Below are 23,002 nucleotides of genomic sequence, written 5' to 3'. Positions count from 1 at the left end.
GAGAACAAAGTCATCGACATATAAACTTCCATGGAAGTCGTTTTTAAGAACATCAGCTAGACTGTTTATTTTTAGACTAAATAATGCAACCGATAAAATGCTTCCTTGTGGCACGCCCATTTCTTGTTCGAAATTGTCTGAAAATGTAGATCCTAGGCGAACATTGAAATGTCTATCACTTAAAAACATCTTGATGAAGTTTGGTAAATGCCCTTTAAGGCCTATATTATGAAGATCTTTTAAGATACCGTATTTCCATAATTGTGGTATCATATGCTTTTTCTAAATGAAAAAATATAGAGACGACATGCTCTTTGTTAAAAAGAGCTTCAGATTTCAACTTTTTGACGGATTTTGGAGTTCCAATTATTCCTTGTAGACGTTTTTGTATAACAAAAGGCGAGACCTTTGTTAAAGTTTTTGTCTGCTCGTCTGATATTTCTGCTTCAAGTGTGATAAAACGGGGCCAGTGCTCGGTAACAGGGGTAATCTGCTCATCATTTATAGTGGTCTCTAAAGCTGTTGAGAGACATTGTGGGTTTTTTTTAAGTAGCCATAGTAGAATGAATAATATTTCAGATTCCTTGCTCCCTAGGAGCGCCAACATGGGCGATGTCAAGTCAAATGGACTTCCTGTAAGACTGACAACAAGAGGATACAAAGAATCTATACTCAGACAAAATTTACCTGATTGACCCTAAGGATACAAAGAATCTATACTCAGATAAAATTTACCTGATTGATCCTGAGCCAACGCTTGATGTATATATACCTATCGACATGAAAATGTTGGCGTATTGGAAAATTGCAAAAACAGGAAAGTTAATTATAAGGGTATTGCACGTACATCAATACTATGTCATGAAGATATCAGCTCGGTATGACCAGCCGATTGATCAAGTCGGGTCAAACTTAACATCTCGTCTAGCAGAAGTCGGGGCCAAAGTGGAGTGTTGATCAACAGACACTATAAACCCCAGTGTCTGTAAACCTCAGCCACCAGGATCCCTCTCTCCGTCCCTTGCAACCCACGGCAAACTGGTTACCCCTAGCCATTTTGTCGCCTCTTACGACAGGCAAAGGGGGTGCCGAGGACCTATTCTTTTCACACCCGGGTCCACACGGGGTTAGAAATGAGAGAAAATAAGATGAAAATGCAGGAAGTCAGGAACATACACGACTAAAATACAATATACTTCGAGTCGAGATATCTTGAGAACATTCCATTACTTTTATATTTAAGATTATTTATTTTTTAGCAGTTGTGATTTTTCTCTATAACAAGAGACTTTAGCAATGAAAATTTTAAACAAATTAGAACAATTTGAGAAATATTAAAAAATATGAGAACTATTTACAAATTTTTGAACATGAGAAATATTTTAAAATTAGAACATTTGAACATATGAGAGCTCTTGAGAGCTCTATAACTCTTTATTGAGATTACATGACTGAGATGTTAGATGATTGAGAAGTCGACATTACATGTGTATTTGAGATGATTTGAAAAAGAAAATATACTGGGACAAACACGACTAACACCCAGAAGTCTAACTTCTGAAAACTTGAGCATTTCATTAATGATGTATAAGATTTTATCACTGAGAACTGTGATACTTCAGCAATTAAAATATACGATAGTTTTTTGTTATATGAGATTAATTGAAAATTGAGAATTATTTCAAACATATGAGGCATATTTGAGATATCTCGTAAAGGGGCATAAGTTGTGAAAGTGATGGCAATCTTTTTTCTCGGAATATCTCAATGGCATAGAAATATATATTAATGACTTATAAAAACATTCATTTTATACAAAAACAAAAGAAACCTAATAAAATTACATTGTATAACCGCTTTTAGTGTAAAGAAATATATAAGGATCCATATGAGAATATTCTAAGCACATGATGAGTGACTTATTTGAAATATATTTTGAAAAACAGTAGATACGATATGTTGTATTCTCTTGTCCAATCTATAATACCGGTACACAATAAAACCCTACTTATTATCAGGTAATCATATCATGAAATTAAAAAACTTTCATTATTTTGACCTGTAATAAGAAAAATAACATATGTCTCTTCAACCGTAATATTCCTTTTTTAATGACACAGCATGATAGAAGTAATGGTTATTTCAAAATGGATAGGTCACAGACTTTAATGAAAAGGTGAAGATAATGAACAATGATCAATCTCACAACTTTTATGATATAAATTAAGAGTTGGACAAACACGGACCCTGGCTATACCAGATGTAGGACCAGGTGCCCAGGAGGAGTAATAATGCTTTGTCGACCGGTCACATCTTCCGTGAGCCTTATATCTTGATAAGGTAAACGGAGTGATCCACACTCAAAATTCAGTGTGTAAAGTACGGCCAAACAATTGGTATGAAATACGTCAAGCAACATTTGACCCATTGGCAGGTTGTATAATACACCATTTTCCATTCTACAAGGTGGTAGTTCTCAAAGTTCTGAAATATGTTCCCTTAGAATCAAGAGGAAAACAGTGTATGGATATGAATTTCATGATCCATTTATTCTCTCATGGGAAAACAACTTGTTCATTTACAAGGCATGACCTTAATTCAATTTGGGGACATGCTTTTTCAAACTACAGTGTATATGTACATGTTTCTTCTTTTGGATTTAATAAACTCTCTATGAACTCGTTTATCTTGTTTTACCATTACTGAATTATCATTACAAAATCAATCACCAATAAGGATTGCTCATTCAGGCAATTCCTGTTTTCAGGTCACCTTAGCTAAGCTTTTCCCAACCCACGTTACCGTCTATCAGTACTTTGATTTCAACAAATGTTACCGCGACGTGTTACCTGCGTTACCTCTAGATTACCGCGCTAGATTTTTCCCGCCACGGGAACACGCTAAATAGATGCACAATGCTTGTACTGTATGGACTGCTTGTACTGTATGAACCGCTTGTACTGTATGAACCGCTTGTACTGTATGAACCGCTTGTACTGTATGAACCGCTTGTACTGTATGAACCGCTTGTACTGTATGAACCGCTTGTACTGTATGAACTGCTTGTACTGTATGAACTGCAACACTTTACACCAGCATACTTTTCATATTTTCTTTATTATATAATCATACTATTAATAAATGAAATCACATACATCAGATCATGGATGCACTCTTCATTAAGGACTACACAAAGCCGTAATCAGAGGTTTCATATTGCCCTTTGATATTTCATTCTACACTTCCATTCGTTAAAACAAACAGGATTTGTTTTCCTTTGTCTACATTTGCTACAACTTACTTTGATTAGCAATAATTTCAAACTTAAAATTTATACAAATAAAAATGGAATCACAAAATCTAACGACAAACAATATTAACTTTCTACCAGCCATTTTAATCCATTTCACGTGCGTCTTCAACAGTTCACAAACTCTTTATTTGCCGAATCCCGGGTTCACGGATTGTCGAAAGTAAAAGGTGCCTTGGGCTGCTTCCGGTCATGCACCAATGCCTAGTGCGGTTTGTGATCCACCACCTCCGAGCTGACTCAATAAATAAGCGCCAATACCCCCTAGCGCCAGAGCCCCAAGGGCGTTAGATGTGTTGGGTGAGGTTGAGGTTGATGAGGTTGTTGGTGAATCTGCAGCTGTCGTTAGGAATAATAGCTATTAAAGTAGTTCCATCTTTCTGTGACGTCATAAGATATTGCGAAATCAATGATTTATTTAGATTTATGCATGATATTACCATAAAATTTGCTGGAGTCTTTTCCAATGGTTATTGTAAAACAAAAATTTTGTTAAAGTAGTTCATTACACTAAACTGTTATTTAATGGCTCATTAAAACACCTCTTATGAAGTATGATTTCACCATTGAAAGGGTGATACAAGCTCTCATTTATTTTATATGAATTTTTTGTGATTTTTTTAGAATGATAAAAAAAGTTTTTTGTTTGCAAATAAGAGATTCTTCAGTCCAAATTTCGCTGTGATTTGGTGTAAGTGTGATGACCCATATATTCTAATTGATAATTTATAATTTCTTAGTTTTAACTCTAGTAAATTGACATAATACACATTTTACACTTTTATCAGATAATAATGCGAGTATGGAGTTACGTTAAGAGAGAGAGAGAGAGAGAGAGAGAGAGAGAGAGAGAGAGAGATTAATATCCATAAAGTAAATTATCATACTGGCACACGCAGGTCCACTGTATCCATAGTAACAGACACATACTCCTGTGGAAGAGACAGATTTGACGGGGCTACCTTCAACGGTAAGGGTGTCAAGCATACAGACGCCGTTGGCTGTTCCGGTACATAAGGTAGACGCCCCGGGGTTACCTGAAGAAGGGATCGTACATGCTTGTCCACCGAGGGCACACAGAGTTTGGCGGACACCTGAAATGGATATGATCAATTTAGTGGTATAACATTGATCTCTCTCTCTCTCTCTCTCTCTCTCTCTCTCTCTCTCTCTCTCTCTCTCTCTCTCTTGTGTATGACCCCATGTTCCATTTAACTTTATACTCCCGTATTGTTTTATTTTATGTATTTTTTCATGTTAAGTTGAAATGTCGCGTGGATGTCACATCATTATAAAATCATTATTTACTAAATATATATAGATGACAAATAATATACCAAAATGGTATCTAACAAAAAATTCACCGTTTAACTTCACCAATATGCATTTTGACCACATTCACAATTCGAAAAATAAGATGATAACAGATCATTTATTCTATCGTGTTCAGATCCAAAGGCAATTTTATCGCTTGGGCATATGATTTTCCGCCACACTCAACAATTTTTCAGTTATATTGTGGCACTACTGTTATACCACTAAACAGAGTGTTGAGCATTGCAACAAACTATTACATAGAATGTGCATCATTAGATATCATTTCTAAGTTGAATTTCTACCCCAATTCATAAACTAAGCCCATAATAGTTCCACGTAACTGAAAACCATCAGCACTTTCACTTACATGTATTACAGCCATTCTGACCGGTGCAACTAACTACCTAAATTATCATCATTATTATAAATCGTCAAACACCTGTGGTGATGTGGTATGGATAAAACATGCAGAATAAGATAATTGTATCTTTATAAAGACTTGTTATTGGCATAACGTATGTACTATAATGACCTACTGTTGATAAAAATTAGTATTCGAGTCTCTAAATCGTTATGGGTCCTTCATCCTTTTTGGGTAATATATTAACTTTGATAGTAATGTAGATTGATTATGTATGAATATATTAGAATACAGAGTAATTTTTATACCATTTAATTTATTGTTTTTACATCGGCTAACTTGGGTACTCTATATTTAGAGTTAAATACCTTTACTCTTTAATACGAAATTCGAACCCAAACGCTAGAATTGTCTGTGCTCAGTACCACAAAGGAATTCTAACCTAAGAAACAGAAATAAATCTCAACTATCCCCATGTAGGTAACTACTAAGATGAGGAACGAAATAATTTTCGACATAATTTTTAAATGATGAATATCGAGTATCCAAATCTTACCGACGGCCAGAAACCCAAGGCACATTAAAACCTTGAAGTGCATCGTTGTGGTGAATCTGCATATTAATGAAACAATTAGTGAAAAATAAATTATAGTAAAATTTCGAAAATATACTTTCTATTTAATATTGTACACAGAAGATAAAAGTAGGAAATAACAGAGATATTTCAAGCAATTCAATAAAGCCCCAGCACGTCATGCAACTGCGTGAGGTCGATTTAATTATTGAACAAATTATAATGTGTAAATTAACAAAATGTAATAATATCTAATTGCAAATCAATGTAATGATAAACTTAGATGTTTATAGTCACCAAAGAAGGGCTTTTCCGACTGTTTCCTGAACGACAACGCACGCCTAGACTAGAAGACTGGAAAGCGGTAGGGGTTTAAATACTGATACTGCCCTCAATGCATCTATCAATGTTACGATACTTGTTACATACATTGTAGGTAATAAACTAATTAGAAAGTCTAAAGCGTAACCAACTCAGACAGTTCGGCAATCTCTACCCTGAGTTATCGTTCCCGCTTACGGGGCTGAAAGCTCGCAAACGAGATGACGCGAGATTAGTATTTCAGGTGACAAATAAACCTTTACGGTTTGCATGGAATCATACAAATTGGAAATATCTCGCAGTTTTTATCGTTTTGTGGTCGATGCAAAGAAGTGGACGTTATGGGGAAAAGTCGTGCAGTGCAGGTAAGTAATAAATGCATTCAAATACCGGTAGTAAACTTGATTTCCGTTAAATAATAAACATCTTGGTTTTGTTTGTTACCATATCTAGGGCCTTCATACCGATCATATATAGAAATAAATAGATTTACATTTATTTATTTACAATCCACAAATCAAGATATACAGTTATACGTCACATGCAGTCACGCTTGAAATTGTATCAATCAAATGTTTATAGAGGGAGGAACATGATTTTACGATCCATAGAGAGAAGTTTTACGAAAAACATTCCTAGACACAGCAGCTGTAGTACTACTATATAGTATTCTTTCCATATACAACAAAACTCCATCGTTGATTTCTTATCGGCGTCGCGCGTGCATGACCTTGATTAGATGCAATGATGTAGCCCTTTCCTTTAAAAACAAGGGGGGTGGGGGGGGGGGGGGGGGTGGGGGGGGGGAGAGAACGTCAAAGTTCTTGCAAAACCCACGGCTGGAAAACGGTTTAGGTGTTCACCATCTGTGATCAATTACCACAATGTGTGTTCTTGAACATTCCAGCTATTTTTTCCTTAAGAGGACAGTTGGCTTATAAAAAAGTTGAACTGTGTTACATAATAGTCAGGGGAGTATTTTAAAAGTCGATAGGGCTAAAGAAAGGATAAAATACACATACCAGCAGTCTACGAGCCAATATCAACCAAGATAAATATGTACATGGGATGCATTGAACAGTATCTTAAATATTAATAACTGTTTATTCAACCATAATATTTTTTAAAAACTTTTTCTGGAGTGACTGTTAAGTACAATGCTCTACATGTTCATATCTTCTGGAATTTTAAAAGCACTCGTTTTGTTTTTGTTTTATAATGTTAATATCATTTTCTTCATTTATGATTATTTTTTGCAAATCCTGTATGAATAAAATAAACCTCGTGTGTCAAATAGTTTAGTAAAAATAGAAAATGCACTACTGATTGTTATTGTCTTACTAAGAATATTTTATCAATACATGCTGATTTTGAATTCATTCAGAAATGGAAATATCAAAAGTATAATTCTGTTAATATTATGTGTCCATTCAGAGTCCTTTATGATCCCGGATAATTCTGCAGTCAGCTGTTGTCCAAATAATCAAGTTGCAGCAATAAAATTAAAATTCTATCACTTTGTAATGTTCTTTGTCCACTAAGAGTCCTTGATGATCCGGATACTTTTGCATGCAGTCGGCTGTAGTCCAAACAATCAAGACGCAATAATTCATATTGCACAAAAGCTGGTCCAGTATCAGATGATAGCAAGGATGGCTAGGCTTGAGGGAGTAAATACTCTTCCTGTATTCTAAATGTAACAAAAAGTTTATATATAATGTACAGTGAAGCCTATTAAAAGAGAATCCACAATAAAGAGCCAAACATGAGGAATGCTTACAAGCTAAAAGTCTTTACGCTGTGTACCGCTTTATCTATTGTTAACTGTGCTTCAGAGAAAGAACTCTTAACTTCAAGTATATATCATGAACATCATCTCGAGTTTCTGGTGACTAGTAACACATCACATGTTGGTGGGAAGAGGAATAGACCATCGAGAGAAAATATTGGTTATTTCAGAAATTAATTCAAGACTTTTCTGATGCTTAACAACATTTTTTCCTATCTGGCTGTAAACAGGCGTTACTTATACATATTATATGCATTCTAAAAATTCTCTACCACATTTTTGGAAGGAGCAACCACTGAAATTACTCTCTCCAGCGTTTGCCTCCTGATATCTTTAGACACGAACCCCCCCCCCCCCCCCCCGCCCTATAATGTCTTGCTATTAAAATATATACAGACTTAATCAAACCATCTTAATAATACCAATTTCTCCAAATTGCTTAAATAATAATGATGATAATAAAAACCAAAACAGTGAAGTAATAGGCCATAATATAACCATAACACCACCACACCTCAATTTTAGCCACATCACAAAATTATCTAGAGTTATATTTGTAGATTTGTATGTCAATTATTAACAATAATAGGCCTAGTAAAGAGAAGAAGTAAGTTGAATTAAAAGTATAAATGAATTGCGTAATTATCGAATAATCATTCATGAAGTTGAAGATGAACGTATACTTGCAGTTACCTGGTTACTTTATACAACTTGTTCTCCATCGACACTTGAACCACCGCATTGACAATGTACGTCTGGTTAAAGATCAGATCACTCCATAGTTGTTGTGGAATTAAAATTGAACTCTTTTAAAAGGGGATGTGGACTTTGGAAATTCAGTAACAGTATTCTTTCAGATAAAGAATACGTACAGAAAGTCAACGAAACTACTCATAAAGTCTGTAGACAATATATTAAAAGTGACACGGATAACACAGGATCTATTGATGGTAGTATACTATTGGAGGTTTTACTTGTTGAAATAAGGAGTATTACTATATCATACTCTTCCTACAAGAAAAAACAAAGGGAAAAACAAGAAATGTCTCTACTAGAAGAAATAGGTCACTTAGAAACTGAGGGAAAACAGACTTGCATCTTATTGAAGAAAAGAGGTTGATTTTAGAAAACTTGAGAAAAGAAAAAATGGCAGGTCATATCATAAGATCTAAAGGTAGATGGATAGTGAAAGGGGTAAACCCCACAATTTAAGGTATTTCTGCAATCTGGAAAAACGCAATTATTTGAATAAAACTATTAAAAAAATAGTAGTTGAAGGAAATGGTATGATCTATGGGGTACCTGTAAAGTGCGAAACGAAATCGAAACGAAACGAAATCTACCGAAACGAAACGAAACCTACCGTAACGAAACCTACCGAAACGAAACCCACCGAAACGAAACGAAACCTACTGAAACGAAACAGATTGTATTACGAACTCTTTTAATTATAATAATTAAAAATGGTATCTTAGGCCCCTGTGAAAGTTACCACATATAAATAAAATTCGCCCCCCCCCCCTTTGATGTAGGCTTTCCGCTTGACTGTTACAAAGTTTTAAAAGCTGGAAAGGGGGGAGTAAGCACAAAGTACATATCCGTAGTTGATTAAATGCCATGTACAATTAGTTTCGAATCCATAAATTTCATAACCGAGGGTTACAGTCTCCGAGATCTGGGGAAACACACTATTCGAGGGGTGGGGTCGCCGACGTTGGATCCGCCTTTGGGCATAGATACATTGTTTGAAGAAGCTGGTGTCTGAGAAAATTGAAAGCAGGAAGAGCTTTTAACCTCTTATTTTATCTCTAACTGCTGAGGTGCGAGTACTTTCAATAATGGAAAAAACTCTATACATTTTGGGTGTTGCTAAGACGGGGAATTGAAAACGGGACGGAAAACGGATTTTTTTTAAAGCAATAATATTAGGAGGAGGTCGGCATTTTGTAAACTGAAAAGGCTTATGAACAAGGGAATTTTAAGCAGAAATCACAAAGAGAACGGGAGGACATATTCAGAATCCATCGTTTGATATACTACATACAAATACACAATATCCACATGTATACATATATTTGTCTTTAGAGCAAAAAATACTGAAACATGTATAATTTATGCCCAAAGGCGGACCCAACGCCGACGACCCCACCCCTTGTTTAGTGTGTTTCCCCAGACCTCTGACCTGTGAGACTGTAACCCTCCATTCTGAAATTTATGGATCCGAAGCTAATTGCACGTGGTATCTATGTACTTTGTGCTTACCCCCCCCCCCCCCCTTCCAACTTTTAAAACTTTGTATCAGTCAAGTCGAAAGTCCTACATCAAAGGGGAGGCGAATTTTATTTATATGTGTAAACTTTAACAGGGGCCTAAGATACCATTTTAAATTATTATAATTAAAAGAGTTCGATTATACAATCTGTTTCGTTTCGGTGGGTTCCGTTTCGTTTCGGCAGATTTCGTTTCGTTTCGGTGGATTTCGTTTCGTTTCGCACTTTACGGGTACCCATGATCTATGACCAGGCGGATATATTTAATGAAGTTAAACGTTTTTACCAAACTCTATAAACAAATAAAGATTCTGAACTTTAGTTTTTATGGTGTCCGGATAGGGCCATTTGCAAAAGCGTGACTGCGCGTTAGTCACAACATGCCGTCACGCCAACAAGCAACACGCCTTCGCGCTCTCACGCCAACAAGCAACGCACCTTCGCGCAGACAAGCAACGCGCCTTCGCGTTCTCACGACAACAAGCAACGCGCAGACAAGCAACGCGCCTTCGCGCTCTCACGACAAGCAACGCGCCTTCGCGATCTCACGACAATAAGCAACGCGCCTTCGCGCAGACAAGCAACGCGGCGCGAAGGCGTATTGCTTGTTGGGGTGACGGCGCGAAGGTGTGTTGCTTGTTGGCGTGAGAGCGCGAAGGCGCGTTGGTTGTTGTCATGAGAGCGCGAAGGCGCGTTGATTGTTGTCGTGAGAGCGCGAAGGCGTGTTGCTTGTCTGCGCGAAGGAGCGTTGCTTGTTGGCGTGAGAGCGCGAAGGCGCGTTGCTTGTTGGCGTGAGAGAGCGAAGGCGCGTTGCTTGTTGGCGTGACGGCGTGTTGTGACTAACGCGCAGTCACGCTTTTGCAAATGGCCCTATCCGGACACCATAAGTTTTAGATCTTAACAAAATTATTCAAAATTGTGTTCCAAAGTTGGACAAGAATATACCATTATTCGTTTATAACAGTTACACAACCTACATGTAACTTCATGAAACAACTATAAGAAATTGTTACATCGGTAGAGTAAATTGAAAAATAAATAAATAAAATACTTCAAATTCAGATATAAACGTTATGTAATATATGTTCGGAATAGAAAATATTTTTTCTGCAAAACAAAGAAAACAAAATAGACAAGTCCGCATTATATACTTTTTTCCGTGATCCGGGTTTTCTGAAAGTGTGCACGGGCAACACACGTGTTTCCGTTTCAACGAAAACAACACGGCGAACGCTTATATTTTACATCCTCAAAACTACCTGATGTCAGATGAAGATGCCCTGGACCTCATGTTACAGGATGACCCAAACGATCATGCATCAGTATAAACATGTAAGTTGACGTAGCCACATAGACCGATTAGAAGAAGAAAAAAAAAAACGTTTGCGGTTTTTATCATGTTATGAAAAATTCACGATTTGATGCCATAATTTGTCGTTTCATGAAAGAAAATATTTACATTTTATGATATCTAAACCAAGTGTATAACACCCAAATCATGTTTATTAAGAGCTGAACATGACATTAATTCATCTGTCCTGGACCGGCATCAGTCCGATTACCCCTCCCCCCTTTTTTTCTCTCTCTCTCCTTACCTGACGCGCGAGTGTAAGAAGGGGGTGGATTTAGTGCACAATGAGAAGAGGGTGGGATGATTTTAATCAGACAGGGCATTCATAGCCGATGGTGCTGAGGCAATTTTCCAAGAATTTTTTATGTTTATGAAAAACAATTCTTTCTATGAAAAGAAAACACAATCTGCTATGAAAACGCATACTATATTATTGTAAATCGTAATGATAGAATTTATTATTTGCGTTATATTCTTCATTATTGTAACAGAAATAAAAACGAAATGTGTTTAGGCCAAATAGGGGGGTGGGGTGGGGTGGGGTGGGGGTGGGTGGGTAGCATTAACATAAATCAAAGCCTAGTTATGACAGGCTAATGAAAAATAATAAATTTCTCTTTTATCTAAATATATGTATTTTATATACACTTTGTAAGTAGCTTATGACCATAAAATACATGTGATCCATACATGCTGGTGTGCTACGAGCTGATGGGCATGTGCCCCCTTCTTGCCTAGATTTTCTCTAACTAAATCCACACCCCATCAGAGTACCATACAAGGGGATTTAGACAGTTTGTACAATGAAGATCCAATTCAATTCTACTTTAAATTTGGGGCCATTCACGTTCTCTCCGAGTTACAGTATTTTCGCTGGACCATGTAGGTTTTAACCTGAATTAATTCAGTATTTACTCCCTGGCATGTACATTTATATGCTACATGTACATGTAGGTATAATGCTGACACCTACATGATGCATATCTTTTTTTTCCATTACGCACTCCGCTGCACTCGCAATGTATAATGAAATATTCCATTCATTTCTAACACATGTATGTAATCCCTTACCAAATGTCACTTCAAATATAGGATCGCGTGGGGATCCGGGTTAGAATAGGTCCTCAGTGCCCCTTACTTGTCGTAAGAGGCGACTAAATGGGGCAGTCCTTCGGATGAGACCGCAAAAACCGAGGTTCCCTATCACAGCAGGTGTGGCACGATAAAAAACCCTCCCTGCTCAAAGGCCATAAGCGACGAGCAAAGGCCTGTGCATCCCTTCACTGGTAATGATGACATCTCCATATGAATGGAATATTCTCGAGAGGGACGTTTTAAAAACAATAATCAATCAATCAAATATAGGACATCTCTATCTTTAACTAAATTTGATCAGTACTTTCGTGCAAAACTGTCCGTTGCTACCATGAAACATATTTTGCTTTAAAACAAACCAATAATTCTTAATTGTAATTTTTAAAAGGGGTATTGAAATTCCAATCTTTAGTGGGAAGTTCCTAGGTATATTTATTTCTTTACGTTTTTACATTTCGTCATTTTTCGTTATTTTCCGTAAATACATTTCGCGGGTTTTTGAGCTCATGCACGAGCGCTTTTGCTCTTAGACTGATCGACATGTATAAATCACTAGGTCCTGGTTGTTGTTGTTGTCGTCGGTTGATTCTCTTACTGTAACAGTATCAGAGTCACTACATGCTGCTGCACTTTGATTACTCAACGGTCTGGAGAAGCACTTTCCGATCAACTCTGGTAATAATATTTTTTTAAAAAAGGTCTCTCATTTTGCAATCATGTCATTGCAGAAATTTTCATCAAACTTCAGACGTTTCAGAAACAAGTCTTTGTCTGTCCACACTACAAAGTCACAGTATTCATTTGCTGTAAGAAGTAACTGACACTGCACTTGATAGTAATATGCATGGTTTTTGTCAATACTAAGTTTTCCATCAGAGGTGCTGAGGCAGCTGACAGAGCTATCTATTTCGGAGTGTCGCTGACAAAAAGGGCACTTAATTTCTATCACTTTACCACAACAATCGCAAGATGCAATCCCATCAGGACTTGCACCCATGTCTTTCATGTTCACAACCCCACTTTGTTGCCCGAGATGAAAACGTTCTGCTCATTGGATAGCATATGTCCTTGATAAGGCTCATTGAAGGTTTTGAAAGTGAGGTTCTACAAACTGCCTTGACACGCGATTCCATTATCCTTCCAGTTCTGAAGCTGTGACATTGTTTACTTCTTGATTGATCTCGTGTGTCCATTTCGCAGTTTGCTGCTTCTTCTGCAGTTACCTTCAATCTGAAACACAACATCAGCATGTTGTTGTAGCACATGCATTTGATCAGTAGGCACACGACTCATCATAAAGGTCTGACAACAATGTAGGATGTTTCGCTTGGAGGACTTTTGGTTTAAATTTTGCTGCGTATCCTGGAACAAGAGAAAGCACAGCTGACTTTTGGCCTGACATGCTCAACTGTGAAAATAATTATGACAGCTCATCAGCAGTTGGTTCATTTACCTTTGGTAGTTTTCTCTGCTTCAAACCAGTTGATGGAACCGAGCTGGAAATAGCACTATCTAGTTGTATGGAAGCAGCCAATATGCCTTTTCTTGTGTGACAGTCTTGCTATTGCGAATCTTTATAGCCGCTTCAACAGCAAATAAAAGCGCACCAACATGTGAAAAAAACTCACCTGCTCCAGCCATACATGTACAATGCCCACATATAATGGATCCGTCCTTTTCTATTATGACCCATGGCAAGAGGGGCGCATCATTCATCCTTTGAGAATGTTTCACTTTGCCCAACATCACACTTTTCCCACACTTCGACAGGTGACCGATGGTTTGCACAAATCCGCTGACAAAGTAATTGTACGATTCTAGGGACTTGTACGCCTTCAATTCTGCTAAAGTCTACGCACTTTGTGTGTACACTAAATAATTAACGATGTCGGGGTAGCTCACTTCAGGCCATTTTGATGAGTCGTTTTCCTACTCGTCTTTCCCGACTACGTACGGGTCGACACCGCCAATAATCTTTAACTTATCTTCATACCTTTCTTTAGTAATAATGTCCAAAGAATCCTTGTAAGTCACATTAGCAGAAAGTACGTTTTTTTTCACTGTTGTGGCCGATTTCGACATGGTGCTCGCCTCAGGTAAACAGCCTTACAACATGGCGACTGACGCTATGCATCATGGGAAATTGTTACGCATGGAAAACCATCTATATACAGTACCCGCAACGTTATTCTTGACATCCCTACCGTGTTCTATTGTGCATGTATCCTATCGTATCGTGCGTGTATCCTATCGTATCGTGTTTTGCGTTTATCAGGTTTTCCGTTTTCTATCGTGTTTTGCGTTTATCAGGTCTATCGTGTATCGTGTTTTGCATTTATCAGGTTTTCCGTTTATCGTGAAAATCGTTTATCGTGTAACTTCGGAAACTATCGGGCTTACCGTTTCAATGTAATGATAAAGTACGATGTATTCCGAAAGCTTTATTCGTTTTGTCGAAAAATTTATTTTTCGGAATCATTCAAAACAATGGCGGCTCGATTAAGGACAGGACGTTTAACGGACAACATTAAATTAGCAATTACTAGGTACAAGAACAGCAACTTGTCTGTTGAGAGAATAAGACAGAGAGTAAAACTTATCATAATGTCACTGTAGGTCGTCAGGGCATCTATGATTTCTTAAAGCGATGGCAATTAGGTAAAGGCTTGTCGAGGAAACCCAGGACAGTGAACCCGACAGCAGTAAATCTGAAACCCCTGCATCTAAAGTTTATGAACAGCTGGTTGTCCAGAAACAATGAAATGACTACACAAGTGCTGCAGAGAAAGCTCTTTGAAGTGTTTGGTGTACGAGTTTCGTGCAGCCTAATTCGAAAGCGGCGGAAAGAACTTGGTTGGAAGGCCGTTGTTAGAAATGTTGTTTTTGTGGACGAGAGCACGGTGGAGATGTCAGCAAACGGCAGAAAGAAAATTTCACCAGGATGCATCAAAAATCCCAAAAAAGTGTGCTAGGAAGCCAAAGCCAAAACATTCATACAAGGTAATAAATTGATGTAATTGTCTAAATGAATGATAAAATAAGATTTTACCTATTTTCCGTTTCCCTTTCAATTTTTTTTTTATTATACATGGTAATTAAAGTACCAACAATATGAAAACATATTGGTTGGAGGGTGATCTTTTTACTACTGAGAAATAACAAACTTTTCAAATAACAGGTGCATGTTTGGGCTGGCATCTCATATAGAGGACAAACCAGCATATGTATATTTAATGGAGTGATGGACTCGGTTATCTACTAAGGAATCCTGGAATACAACTTTCTATCTTTTGTTGGAAGGAGATTCCCTGATGGATATCGGTTATATCAGGTATAAATCTAATTCTTAAAAATGTTTTGTTTGACAGCTACTGCATATACATTTAAGGAGGTACTCTACATTGTCACAATGGCTGACTTCCTCCTAAAACATGGATGAAAATATAAATATAAGCAATATTTGTCTATTCATTTAATAAATTCTCGCCTAGCTGAGTAGCTCAGTAGGTTACCACGTCTGGTGCTGAACTTTAAATTGCGTGTTTGAGTCCAGCAGGGTTTTAAATTTTTCTCAGATTGCGTTCTACTTAAACTGCATTTCTTGAATAAATCAAATTTGAATATTTTCAATTTCAAAATAGTGCTGTACATATCCTCCACTTTACATTCATTTCAAATTTCTCTATTGTACATGTAGCACACCTCCTTAAATTGTAACAGGCCGTATCTGTCACATAGGTACACAATGTACCAGTTAAAAGTATCAATAGCACCAAGGGCTAAATCTAAAATAATGCTACTGTTGTGCATTACGAATTCACTTTATTAAAATGTATTTAAATACAGCTAATTAGTAATTACAACTACAGTTTTCAATTACCCTATCTCTGATTAACAAAATCATTTATGGGTGTTCAGAAGACCTGAACAGATAACCTATTCCTTTTAAATATCTATTTAGTTTCAATAGCATTTGATAGATGTTATTGTATTGTTATTCACATAAACACTATATGCCAATTTGGGCTGTGCCCAGGAGTCAAGCGAGTTGCTCAAATGTTGGTAGTGTTGCCTTGCCCCTAAGGCCACTGAGGTGTAGGAGCCCTGAACTTTACATTTACAATAGCTAGTTTGAGATCCTTAGCATTGCTTTCTTGCAATTCATTTTATAGGATAATGACAGCAAACTAAATCTACCAGAGAGTGGATGGCAGACAATGGTATGGGCGACAAAATAATGAAAACCCCTGCCTCTTCACCTGACCTAAATCCAATTGAAAATGTGTGGGCTTCCATGAAGTATTATCTACAGACTGTAGCAAAACCTAGAACAAAGGATCAACTTGTCCAAGGCATCAAATGTTTCTGGGAGTCCCTCACTAAAAAACAGTGTGCTCGCTACATCGACCATATACACAAAGTCATACCCAACATTGTCTTAAATGATGGTGAAGCACCAGGGTTTTAATTTTCATTACATGTATTATGTTTGCATTCATAACTGACAGCATCCAACTTGAGATTGACATGTGCAATATTCAAGTACAATATCGTATACTGGATATGTAGATTGTGTATGGATAGTAATTAAATATTTACCTTGTAAATACCTACATGTATGAGTAGATGATGCATGTGAATATATATACAATTTGTGGAGGACAGTGTATATTACTCTCTTTATATATGTATTAAGACTAGTGTATGCATGTTGATATGGCTTGCACTAAAAATAAGAGAATTCCCATTGTTTGTTAATGATGTAATAATAAATGAAGCAATGACCAAGTTACTCTATTTCATTTTAATTATCATGGATTGGTAAATTTTGGGGTTGATACTGTGAAAATGTGTATACCTATTCAAACTTTCCAAATTTCAAGTAAATCATTACAGTCTTCTAAAAAATTCAGAATGTACAATGGAAGAATTCTGAAGAATAAGTCACCAAAGATGGAAATTTTAAAGAGATAAATCCAATAGGTCAGGATACACTGTCAATAATACAGACCAAACAGTCATAAGTAATACAACATGAAGTCAGGGTTAAGGGGGTACATATGTACTCTACAGCATCATAATGGCTGACTTTCTTTTAAACCATGAATGAAAATATAAATATCAGCAATTTAATATTTGTCTTTTCCTTTTAGATTAGATAAGTAGCTCAGCAGGTTACATGTAGCACGTCGACTGCTGATCTGTACATTACAGTTTAGAATCTCTCAGCGGTTTGAAATTTTTTTCCAGATTACTTTTTACTAAATCTGCATTTTTTTGGACTAAATAAAAGTAAATTTAAAAGTTTTCAATTTCAAAATATTGTTGTATATATCCCCCATTTTTCATCCACATCACATTTTTCTGGTGTAGCATAAAAAATATTTTTTTACAATAATAAACTAAAGTTCTGCCATGTTTAACAAATTTTAGTATTGTCATGCACATAACAGAATGCTACAAAATACCGTGCACAGAACAAAGTTCAGCTCTCAGGTTGACATTTTCCCTGATGCCTCACATGGACACAACTGTGATCAACCACAACCCATTTGTATAATATAAAATCTTGAGCATGTTAATTCTGCATATGAGTGAATCCTGAAGTGTGCAAATTACAGGTAGATTGACTTTAAGGTACACCATTGAATACCATGTTTTACAATGTTAAGTTAAATTCTCAAATTATTGAAGGTTACTATTTTATAAATATGGCGGATTTAAATCCTTTGTTTGGATGAATTTTTTTTAAAGCACTAAGCTGCTAATGAGTTACATTTATCTATACAGTGCTGTTATGTTTCTATGCATCCAAATGTTGAATACATATGTAAAACATAAAAATATCTTAATTCAATTCTACTTCATTTTAATATGATGAACAAAAGTTAAATACTATCACTATTTTAGTTATTTATATAAACCTGCAAGTCTACTGTCATACAAAATTATTAATAACTTCTCTTAAACTCGAAAAAGGCTACACATGATCGGAAAATATAGAGTGAAGGTCATATTTTTCCAAAATAAAGCATTTTATACAACATACACCAATTCAATAATGTCATATTTACCCAGTGTCCTGCATGTCAATTAGTCACGGTAACATTTAAAATTATGCATTTAGCATTCAAGAACTCAGAAATAAGGCACAAGTTTGATTTTCAAAATGTACACGTCGGCTGTTCATGGACCCTATTTTTACTTTAACATCCAAGAGATCGGATTCCATTGTTTATGCTGTTTACAGCTTTGGTGAATTCCTTGTAATTTGTCCCACAGGCAACCATGTAGGCATATGCAAGGTGAAGATAACGAACAGTGATCAATCTCATAACTCCTACAAGCAATACAAAATAGATAGTTGGGCAAACACGGACCCCTGGACACACCAGAGGTGGGATCAGGTGCCTAGGAGGAGTAAGCATCCCCTGTTGACCGGTCACACCCGCCGTGAGCCCCATATCCTGATCAGGTAAACGGAGTTATCCCCAGTCAAAATCAGTGTGCCAAGAACGGCTTAACAATCGGTATGAAACACGTCAGACAGCATTTGACCCAATGCGCGGTTGTATTGACGAACTAGATCGTTATAACGACCATAGAATTTGTAAAATGCTGACTTCAATCGAGACTGTTGAAATCCCTGTACCATCAACTTGTTTGTCAGTAGTTTACCTCGATTTAAAAACTGACTATACCCAGAACAAGCTCTTGCATATCGAATTAGTTGAGATATATAAACACCATATGCAGGTGATAATGGAATATTGCTACATAAATGTGGGAAGTTGACGATGGAGAAGCTGACATTTTTTCCTGCGTGGAGATAGTGGTTTTCTTCCTTTCCTTCCAAAGAAATTTCTTCCAATCAATTCATCATCTCTATAAAGTTTCCTGGTTAAAATCCACATGAAATTGCCATCAGAACAGGAACTGGTTTTCACATCTATGATTACATCCCGTCTAATTTTGAACTCATAATCTCCTGGAATTATGTCGGAGATGTCTTTTATTCTTTCAAATTCTTTGTAGGGCTCCATTCCACCTCTATGACCTTCTCTTCTTTTGATGACTGTTTGATGTTGAGCCTATGAGTGACATCCATGAATGGTAATGCCAAACCATATTTCATATCACCATTAGGCTCAACATCTTTCTTGAGCACAAAATTCTCATCGTCCTCCTCAAACAGAATTCTCTTGGCAGGTGGAAATGGACTGTCAGGCGATGGCTGTGGTGATAATCTTGGGGCGAGGGAACTACTTTGGAGTGCAAAAAAGTCTGGTGGTGACTTGGCAATGTGCTCCTCTTCTCTCTGGATTGGTTCACTTGTCAATATTGGGGAGGCAACATTTTCACAATGTGCAGGAAGTACTGCCTCCTCCACTGGAACTATTGTTACAGATGCACAACCTGGCTGGGGTGTTGAGGTGTTATCTGTTACCCATCGAACAATGTCACTTATATTGTTACATTTCAGGGAATTCTCCAACCTTCCTTGAATAATTCCAAGTATCTCATCCAATTTCCTATGGACTGCAGCAAGATCTTGATTGGGGAGAGTCAGTCTGCACAGAAGAACTTAAACACTCTACAGTGTCAGTCTGAGTCGATACTTCTCTGCTTTCCTTCTTCCCATTTTTCTTTGAAATGAGATCAACGATCTCCTATTGGTCTTCGATCACAACTTGTTCTGTTTGAGAAGATAAGCAAATCTTTCCCTCCGAAAAATGTGTCATTTGGAGTTCTACAACTTCAGCCTCATCTGTGATCATTCTGTAGAAAGATCCCTGAAGTAGCAAGGATCCCGTTGTGGGCTGACATCTGGTGAATGACCTGCAGCAGATCCTTCATACAAGATGGAGATTTTTCTACCCTTGGAACCCTAAAATAAAGTCAATACTTGTGATTTGATCATAATACCTGTACTTATTGAATAAATTTTAAGATAAACTAGAGATTGGTTTATGAAAAACAAATGTCTCCCCAGCTCCCCAAATTGGAAGTGTTCCAAATAAAACCTCCTCCCCTTAATATACTGCATGTTAAGGAAGAGAAAGCATGAGCAGGAACATAGACATGAACTCCGATAAGCCACATAGGAGAAGTGTTCACAAACTATTTTATATCTTTCAGACTTAAGATCCACTATTAACTTTAAGGATAACAATTGGATTCCCCTATTCCTACAATATGCACATCTACAAATGGCAATGAAGCATTGTACAAAGTTTTCAGTCTATCCGATAAGCCATATAGGAGGAGATGCATTCACACGATTTTGTAATGAATTAAATAATTATCTGGAGAAAACGTTGAAAATGTAAACAGTTTACAGATGGACAACTGGCGATCAATAAAGAAATGTAATGGAAATAAACACTGACCTTTTTGCACTTGATATACGAAAATATACATATCAAATTGAAAGTTTATGACAGTGATGCCAACATTGACAACAGACAATGGAAAGTTTTGATCAGAAACGCTAATAATGAAAAGCACAGTTGTACTCCATCAGAATTACCTTAACTTAATCATGTTAATGATACTGATTTGGCTAGAAATTACCTTAATGTCTCTCCTAATATTTCTTTCTTCTTGGTCATTTCTTTCTTCATTCTGTAATCAATGTAAATATACCAATCACTGTAAATTGTCTGATTAAATAACAAGAGGCCCATGGGCCACATCGCTCACCTGCATCACATTGGCTCATATTTAAAGATCATGTGCCCCCCCCCCCCCCCCCGCCCCCAAGCTTCTGGATCTGCCTGTGATTTACATGTATATATTCTTTGACCTAAAGCATACTACAGAAAAATTTGGAACTCATACAGTTTTCAATTCTGAGGGAAATAATTCTGCTGAAAATTTCAGACGGAAAGAAACCAAAGATACCAAGGTCATTCTTAGTATTAATTAGCTTTCAGTCAAAAAATTAGCTATACTGATTTTAAGATTAGTTTTTTTTAAAACTTACGTTCTCTTGAGTTTTCTCATCACTGTTGTTACATGCAGAACTTTCCATTTGATCTTCTGTAACATCCTCCTAGAAAGCCATAATAGAATACAATTGATAGGAAACCTATTTTTACAAGCTATCAACTATGGAGTGCCAAATTAACATAAACTATTAACCAGGTAACTGCAAGTATATCTTCATCTTCAACTTCATGAATGATTATTCGATAATTACGCAATTTATTTATACTTTTAATTCAGCTTACTTTTCTTTACTAGACCTATTATTGTTAATGACTGACATTCAAATGTGCAATGTAACTCAGGTAGATAATTTTGTGATGTGGCTAAAATTTAGGGGGGGGGGGTATGGTTATATTATGGCCTATTACTTCACTGTTTTTTTTCCCATTATCATTTAAGCAATTTGGAAAAATTGGTATTATTAAGATAATTTTATTATCTATGGCTTGATTAAGTTTGTATATATTTTGCAAGAAATTGCAGGGCGGGGATTCTTGTCTAAAGATATCAGGAGGCAAACGCCGGAGAGAGTAATTTCAGTGGCTGGTTTCAAAACTGTGGTTGAGAATTTGTAGAATGTGTATCTTTAGTATAATTAACGCCTGTTTACAGCCAGAACGAAAACAAGTTAAGCATCAGAAAGGTCTTGAATTATTTTCTGAGGTCACCAATATTTTCTTTGTAATATTATTTCTCATGTACGCTTCACTGTACATTATATATAAACATTTTCTTACATTTAGAATACATGAAGAGTATTTACTCCCTCAAGTCCAGCCATCCTTGCTATCATCAGATACAGGGCCAGCTTTTGTGCAATATGAATTATTCCGTCTCGATTGTTTGGACTACAGCCGACTGCATACAAAATTATATCCGGATCATGAAGGACTCTTAGTGGACAAAGAACATTGCAAAATGATAGAATTTTATTGCTGCAACTTGATTATTTGGACAACAGCTGACTGCAGAATTATCCAGGATCATAAAGGACTCTGAATGGACACATAACATTAACAGAATTATATTCTTTTAATATTTCCATTCATGAATGAATTCAAAATCAACATGTATTGATAGAATATACTTAGTAAAACAATAACAATCAGTAGTGCATTTTTTATTTATACTAAACTATTTGACACACGAGTTTTATTTTATTCATACATTTGCAAATAATAATAATAAATGAAGAAAACGATATTAAAATTTAAAAAATAACCAAACAAAAACAAAAACAAAAACCAAAAAAAAAAAACCAAAAAAAAAAAAAAAAACCCGAGTGCTTAATTCCTGAAGATGTGAACATGTAGAGGATTGTACTTGACAGTCACTCCAGAAAAAGTTTTAAAAATATGGTTGAATAAACAGTTATTAGAATCATATTCATCTTGGTTAATATTGGCTCGTAGACTGCTGGTATGTGGATTTTATCCTTTCTTTAGCCCTCTCGACGTAAATACTCCCCTGGCTAATATGTAACACAGTTCAACTTTTTAATAAGCCAACTGTCCTCTCAAGGATAAAAAGCCGGAATGTTCAAGGACACACATTGTTTTAATTGATCACAGATGGTGAACACCTAAACTGTTTTCCAGCCTTGGGTTTTGCTGGAACTTCTCT

General features: G+C 36.4%; 1 long non-coding RNA gene across 1 annotated transcript; it reads left to right on the top strand.

Moving 5' to 3' along the window:
* The first annotated feature begins 11,072 nt into the window (after positions 1-11,072).
* On the top strand, positions 11,073-22,526 carry LOC130050217 (uncharacterized). The gene is made up of 2 exons (XR_008798640.1): positions 11,073-11,274; positions 22,123-22,526. It is a non-coding gene; the product is annotated as an uncharacterized LOC130050217 (long non-coding RNA).
* Positions 22,527-23,002: the final 476 nt, after the last annotated feature.

The sequence above is a fragment of the Ostrea edulis genome, chromosome 9 (assembly GCF_947568905.1).
Source record: "Ostrea edulis chromosome 9, xbOstEdul1.1, whole genome shotgun sequence".
NCBI classification, from domain to species: domain Eukaryota; kingdom Metazoa; phylum Mollusca; class Bivalvia; order Ostreida; family Ostreidae; genus Ostrea; species Ostrea edulis.
The sequence above is the reverse complement of the archived record's forward strand: the minus strand, read 5'-3'. Positions and strand labels throughout refer to the sequence as shown.